Below are 7,897 nucleotides of genomic sequence, written 5' to 3'. Positions count from 1 at the left end.
GGCATGTATTAATAAACTAATCCCAACAGCTTGATCAGTTCAACACCCTGATTATTAGTTATTACAGCGCCATAGATAATACAAAAGTCATATTTAATAAGAAGCATGTCAGAATGTTTTAAAACTAGAACCATTACTAAACAGCAGCTACAAGACTTGAGTTTTCTGCAATGAATTCTGGCTCTCAGTCGAGTCGAGGGTCCTCGTCACTGTGGCTGGTGAAGGCATAACGTCTTCTTGAGTCTCTGGCACTGGAGTACGGACTATGGTCAGAGTACTGGCTGGTCTCTCTAGGATTATGATAGGAGGCTGTACTCCAATAGTTGGAGATAAAGGGAACCTGTTTGCATAGTATGGATTCATGGCAAAGGAATTTGTGGAATAGGGATTCAAGCTATTTGGAAACTGGTTATAGGGGTTATACATGGGGTACACAGGGTTAGGGTATGTGGGGTACGAAGGGGACAATCTATAGGTGACCTGGGGAAGAGTATTCTGTAGCACGGGGAGTCCAGGGTTGGTTCCGGTGTTTCCTCTCTGCTGACCTATCTGTGTCAGTATGGTACTTAGATCACATAGATCCTGGAACATTAACAGTAAGGGGATGGGGTCAGTGATGAGAATGTAAAATAATATAATGCCATGAAAAGCAATATTTTTCTAATACCACTCTTAAATGAATATCTTTCAAACAACCACTATATGGTATGGCTAGTGCAATAACACACAGCTTACCTCATAGCTCAAACCTCTGGCCTTCCTGACATGCACTTGATCCACCTAAATAACAAAATACGTTTTAAAGGAGACTTTAATACAGATGAATATGATAAAAACATTCAAAGGGTTATGTGTATTTTCACTTACTGGAGCTGCCAGACAAAGATATAAAGAACCAAGCAGCAAAATTAAGGTCTTCATATTGGACCTGTGAGAAAATGATTGTTTATTGGCAGATATGACTAGTTTTGCTAACTTAGCTTGTGCATTTCAGTGCATTTCCAATTTCAAAGCAAATTCAAGCATAAACATAAATCCTGTAATAAAATCTTAAGTAAAAAACTGATGAGAGAAGGCCTCATCACCACAGCTTTACCTTTGAAAAGGTTTTTGGGTCTTCTCTCGCAGACTCCTGTTGAGTTCAATTTCTGATATGCCAATACACTTTACCCCTTTTCAATCTTTTTTCATGGCCTTTCAGCCAATCAAAATACCACTTACATATCAACTACATCTATAAGGGTGTTTTCACATTTTGCAACCCCTATATGGTTGACTTGTGGTTTAATTTCTAATTAACTTAAGATTGATATCTCAACAAATAAGTTTGTCTCATGAAGATGGAATTTACCACATGCAAAAACCATTCCCCACATTGGTATCTTGGTGAAACAGGTACTACCCAAATGTTTGTTTATGTCACCATCCTCTAAATTAGGACTACTCTAGCATCCAGAACTTTCCAATTCACTGGTGTCATAGATGAAGCTGGGAAAATGTTTCATGAGTTAGATATTTTTTAATACAGCCCATCATTACCTCATTCAAACACTGTATTTTCACATTAAACATTGCCATGGGTGTGAGCATACCGCACTGTGGAGGATAGAGGGGGTTGCCTACGGCGGAGGGGGGCAGGACAAGAATTCAGTTCCAAGAACAGGTACTATACATGTACATCTCTGTATGGTTGCTGTGCTGCTCACCACAAACCTTCAGGTGGTGTTGTAATGGAACAATTGAGACATGTAATCAAAGGATATGGTTCAGGTATGGTCATTTTTGCATATTTATCACTATTTCTCTATAGTGCTGTGTATGACTCATAGGCGTATGTGGTTCCTTTGCAATTAAATGATCTGTTTGGAAATATTGTTGTTATTAATTTCTAAGCAATGTTTGATAAACGTGGCTGTAAACGGTTCTGAATGGATTGTCAAATAGCTACAGAAGTATTTACAGTGGGGGAAAAAAGTCTTTAGTCAGCCACCAATTGTGCAAGTTCTCCCACTTAAAAAGATGAGAGAGGCCTGTAATTTTCATCATAGGTACACGTCAACTATGACAGACAAATTGAGAATTTTTTTTCTCCAGAAGATCACATTGTAGGATTTTTAATGAATTTATTTGCAAATTATGGTGGAAAATAAGTATTTGGTCACCTACAAACAAGCAAGATTTCTGGCTCTCACAGACCTGTAACTTCTTCTTTAAGAGGCTCCTCTGTCCTCCACTCGTTACCTGTATTAATGGCACCTGTTTGAACTTGTTATCAGTATAAAAGACACCTGTCCACAACCTCAAACAGTCACACTCCAAACTCCACTATGGCCAAGACCAAAGAGCTGTCAAAGGACACCAGAAACAATATTGTAGACCTGCACCAGGCTGGGAAGACTGAATCTGCAATAGGTAAGCAGCTTGGTTTGAAGAAATCAACTGTGGGAGCAATTATTAGGAAATGGAAGACATACAAGACCACTGATAATCTCCCTCGATCTGGGGCTCCAAGCAAGATCTCACCCCGTGGGGTCAAAATGATCACAAGAACGGTGAGCAAAAATCCCAGAACCACACAGGGGGACCTAGTGAATGACCTGCAGAGAGCTGGGACCAAAGTAACAAAGCCTACCATCAGTAACACACTACGCCGCCAGGGACTCTAATCCTGCAGTGCCAGACGTGTCCCCCTGCTTAAGCCAGTACATGTCCAGGCCCGTCTGAAGTTTGCTAGAGTGCATTTGGATGATCCAGAAGAGGATTGGGAGAATGTCATATGGTCAGATGAAACCAAAATATAACATTTTGGTAAAAACTCAACTCGTCGTGTTTGGAGGACAAAGAATGCTGAGTTGCATCCAAAGAACACCATACCTACTGTGAAGCATGGGGGTGGAAACATCATGCTTTGGGGCTGTTTTTCTGCAAAGGGACCAGGACGACTGATCCGTGTAAAGGAAATAATGAATGGGGCCATGTATCGTGAGATTTTGAGTGAAAACCTCCTTCCATCAGCAAGGGCATTGAAGATGAAACGTGGCTGGGTCTTTCAGCATGACAATGATCCCAAACACACCGCCCGGGCAACGAAGGAGTGGCTTCGTAAAAAGCATTTCAAGGTCCTGGAGTGGCCTAGCCAGTCTCCAGATCTCAACCCCATAGAAAATCTTTGGAGGGAGTTGAAAGTCTGTTTTGCCCAGCGACAGCCCCAAATCATCACTGCTCTAGAGGAGATCTGCATGGAGGAATGGGCCAAAATACCAGCAACAGTGTGTGAAAACCTTGTGAAGACTTACAGAAAACGTTTGACCTGTGTCATTGCCAACAAAGGGTATATAACAAAGTATTGAGAAACTTTTGTTATTGACCAAATACTTATTTTCCACCAAAATTTGCAAATAAATTCATAAAAAATCCTACAATGTGATTTTCTGTTTTTTTTTTCTCATTTTGTCTGTCATAGTTGACGTGTACCTATGATGAAAATTACAGGCCTCTCTCATTTTTTTAATTGGGAGAACATGCACAATTGGTGGCTGACTAAATTATTTTTTCCCCCACTGTAGTTGTGACTATTAGGATGATGGATTGAATAAACATTGGTTATTAGTATGAAGTTATTAAACAATAGGTTTATATTTTAAAAACATCAATGCAACAGGTTGCGATTATTAAATTAATAGAAAGGGGTTATAGGGTTATTTTAGAAGGTGTAGTGAACTTAATGAAACGTGGTATTATATAGTTTCTTCCAGGATTGATGGAAGTCTCCTATAGCATTATGTTAAGAGGATGCCTGGAATAAAATATATTGTCTTACTTACACAGAGTATGTGATTGTATTGGCTAATGAATGAAATATGACATTTACAGGGGCAAAAGGAACAATAGAAGGGGAGACAGATTTTCCTTTGGTGTTGGTCAAATAATTGATAATGGATCATTTGAGATGAGATCACATGGAGCAGATTAAAGAGGATATGATCTGAAGGGTAATCAATTAAACATAATCATTGTATACTCAAGGAATTTTGAGTGGTTTTATGGATTAGCTATGAGGAATTAGATTGATACAAATGATTATTGATGAGTTAGGACTGGGGATATCTGTATCATTTTTTGTGTACTTACCATCTTTAGATTATTGATGGTAATTGAAGGTTAACAAAATGTATAATTTCTCTTCCAGGAGAAAGAGATTTGCTTATCTCATTGGAATGTTGCCCAGGGCTAGGGGGAGCAGTCTAGTGGAGTTAGGCAGTATTTAGGTCGTAAAAGTGAGCTACCAAATTAAGTGGGGCCTGGCTATTTTTGGTTGTTGTTTTTCAATTGGGTTTTTCAAATAAAAAACAAACACACCTAGTATGATGTTTATAAAGAGTTGTGAAGTGTTTTTCTATACTTGAAGTACAAAAACCGTTAAACAAGAAACAAATGATGAGCTTTTTTGGAATGATAGACTACGGTAGAGCTTGGGTACTCCATTATGTACTGCATACGGGTAAATTAAGTGATCTTATCTATGGGAAGGCAATGGCAGCCCATGGTAAAATAATTTGGAACTCTGAGGAGGAGGAACAATTTATGAAGATAAAAAAGTTGCTCACTTCCCAAACAGTCTTAACTTTTCCTACATATAACAGGGATTTTTCCCAAATGGTAGAGAGTAAAGAGGGATATATGACATTGGTCGTGATTTAAAGATGGTGATGAGGGAGATTTTTTAGTGGACTATTAGATTAACTGGGTTAATCACGAACATAGAGTTTGAATTCTTTGTTGCTAGGCGGAAGACTTAGTTAGGTTATTTCAGTGTGTAAGTGAAGTGGGAATCCATGGCTGTCCTACGGCTGTCCTACGTTATCAGTGAATGAAAGCAGAAGGGAGCCTTTTGCTTCTCTCCTCAAACAGAGAGGAAAAAGCTGCCAGGGTTGAGCAGAGTTCAGGCTAAAACCTTTGTCTCTCCTTTGCTATCTTCTTGATTGATTACAGCATGAATGGGGGTTTGTGTTAGGTTTGAAAGATTTAAGTATGGACCTGTCATGTCCAACCATCAGTCTTCAGGTCAAGCCCGGGAGAGCCGGGGTAGAACAGAGTTTGAACTAAACATGAGTATTTTTACAAGATAAGGGATTGATTGATTGGATTACTATTGATTCTGAACTGAATGAAAGTCGAATTTAGCCGCCATAAAAGACAAAGGAAGTGGGAGGAGCAATAAAGAAGCAAGGGACAGTCTCAAAAATAAATAAGGGATGGCAATTGGATGATAAATTACCAATATTACCTAAGTGATTGTTTAGGTAGGTGGTAATATTGACACATGGGCAGAAACATGTGTCAAAAGGGGGGATGATAGTAGATGGTAGGATTAAATAATAAATATACGAAGGAGAGGACAAAATACTTTTTAGAAAGAGAAAGAGAATACTGATGTGAACGGTATGATTAGAGAGGGGTTAAGGAAAACACACAGGAGAGCAGGAAGAAATGGGGTACAAGGTCTACCGATAGTATTAATGACGATCAGGAGAACTCCAGATGAAGAAGGGTTATTGCCATTGGAGAAGGGATTTGGTAGACCATACAGAATGCCCAAGTTAGGAGGACCGGAGAAGGCAGAAATAGAAATTAAGAGCACCCTAGCAGAAAACGTGAGAAGGTAGTTTATTAACTACACCGGTATGTCAGAGGTTTTGTGCCCCACAGGTGAACTAAAGGAGAAGGTGACCCACTCTATCTAACCAGGTGACTGGTGAGCATCCAGTCCCTAAAGAAGAAAGACTGGAAGCAGGCCTGTTGGGAAGGGCCCTATCAGGTTATATTGGTTACTGCCTTTGCCATTAGAATAGCAGAAAGAGCAACCTGGGTCCACGTTACCCACTGCAAAAAGGTAAGAACACATACAAGCATCACTGAACACACGCAGAGTTAGAGAGAAGAACTGGACCAATAGGGTCTGGGGATCACCTCTGTTAATGAAGATCTCCTACCCCGACCTATCATCACTGTAGTGTGTTCTCAGGGTGTGAGTATGGGGTAATACCAAGCAGAAAGACTGAGGACAGGAGAGGGTTGGCGTTTTTTGGGAATAAGGGTGACTTGAGCTGCATCATAGTCTCGGCAATGGTCTTGATATGTCAAGATCCACCACCAATTACGCTATGCCCTTACCATTGTTAAGAAGTAAAAGAGAAGAGAAGCGACCCGACCTACTGACCGTCAAGGACGAGTGGCCTACAAAATGGGAGTCAGAGAAGGGCAGACTGTAGGATTCAAAATAAAGGTTAGGGACGTAGCCAACGGGTGGGGTACATGTTAATAAGCAATTTGGGATTATAAAATCCCATTATATTCGTGTTCGGCCCCCACGGCGGATTGTTCCTAGACTCAAGTGTTTAAAAACACTTGGGGACGGGGATATGAGACCGGGCGGGACTGAACATCCAGATGGGGGGTAAAGAGAAACAAAGACATCACCAATTATCATTTGGAGATAGTAGTAATGTGATTGACTTAAGTTCAGAAGCACAGGAGAGAATTCTGAACATTACAGCCCCTGTAACCGATGTGTGGTGGGCGTGTGCCAGTAAAGGCAGTATAAGGCAGAGAATTCCAAAATGGTGGCTAGATACGTGCGCCCTGGTTCTACTGATTCAGCTAGTTAGAATTAGTCACCAGGAACCAAGGAAAGGGTTAAATAGACGTAGGAGGAGTTTTAACAAGAAGGAGAATAACCCTATTTAGATGGATGCGATTGGGGTATCAAGGGGGGTACCGGATGGATACCAAGCTATGAAACAATTAGGGGAAGCATTTACTACCACGTTCTTTTGGTGGGTGACAATAAACAAAATTGTGGATTGGATTAATTATATCTATTATGACCAACAATGATTTATTGGCCAGATTAGGGATGCAGTAAAAGGGATCTCTGAACAATTATCCGCCTTCTCACTCATGACTTAGGAAAAGAGGTTGGCTCTAGATCAGGCAGAAAGGGGCGGTGTCTATAGAATGATAAGCCATTGTTGCACATTTATCCCTAACAACACCACACCGGATGGGACGGTCACCAGGGCTCTTGCAGAATTAACTGCTCTAAGTGAAGAATGAGCTGAGAACTCAGAAGTTAGTACATCGTGGACAGGGTGGTTTGATGAAATGTTTGGTAAATGGAAAACCATAGCAGCCACCATCTTGGGGGCAGCCTGCGTTTATATGGGTATTCTTGTATTATGTGGTTGTTGTCTTGTTCCCTGTGTCCGAGTGTGAGTAAGGCGTTGGAGAATGCAGTGTCTCAACCGATGGTGAGATATGGAGGGAATCCGGACTCTGACCAGTGGAATGTGAAAAGGCTTGGTGGATGACGAGGACTTTGACCCTGAAAAACCGCAATTGGATGAAATGTTTATTAGTTCTGACGTATGAAGATCAGATTGGTCATGCTTGTAAATAAATGTATCCTAAGGGTGTACAAATTTAGTCAAAGGGTGGACTGATAGAGGAATTATGATTATGACTAAAATTGTTAACCCCAATACTGATGACTGTGTGAACTGTGTTAGGGTTATCATTATAAACTCACCCCGAGTTAGAAACTGCTGAGACAAACATTCCAGGATGAAGGGGACTGAGAAACTGGTTAAAGGCCTCCTAAAGGTGGGCGGAGCAAAGTGCCTTTGTGTGAAGTATAAAAGCAGAGCTCTCCATGATTAAACATACAGATCATTCTTGCCGGTTGTGGACCTTTGTTTAATTCATGATTAAACCAGAGCCTTACACCCTCTGGGAATTATTCAGAGCATTAAGTTTGATTAATTAGAGATAGAAATTTTCGTGACACTTACTCTACTGCTTGTCTGTGCGGTTTGTTCTTCAGATGCTTGAAACTTTA

The sequence above is a fragment of the Coregonus lavaretus genome (assembly GCF_964263955.1).
Source record: "Coregonus lavaretus genome assembly, chromosome: 14".
Lineage (NCBI taxonomy): Eukaryota > Metazoa > Chordata > Actinopteri > Salmoniformes > Salmonidae > Coregonus > Coregonus lavaretus.
Note: the sequence above shows the minus strand (reverse complement) of the source record.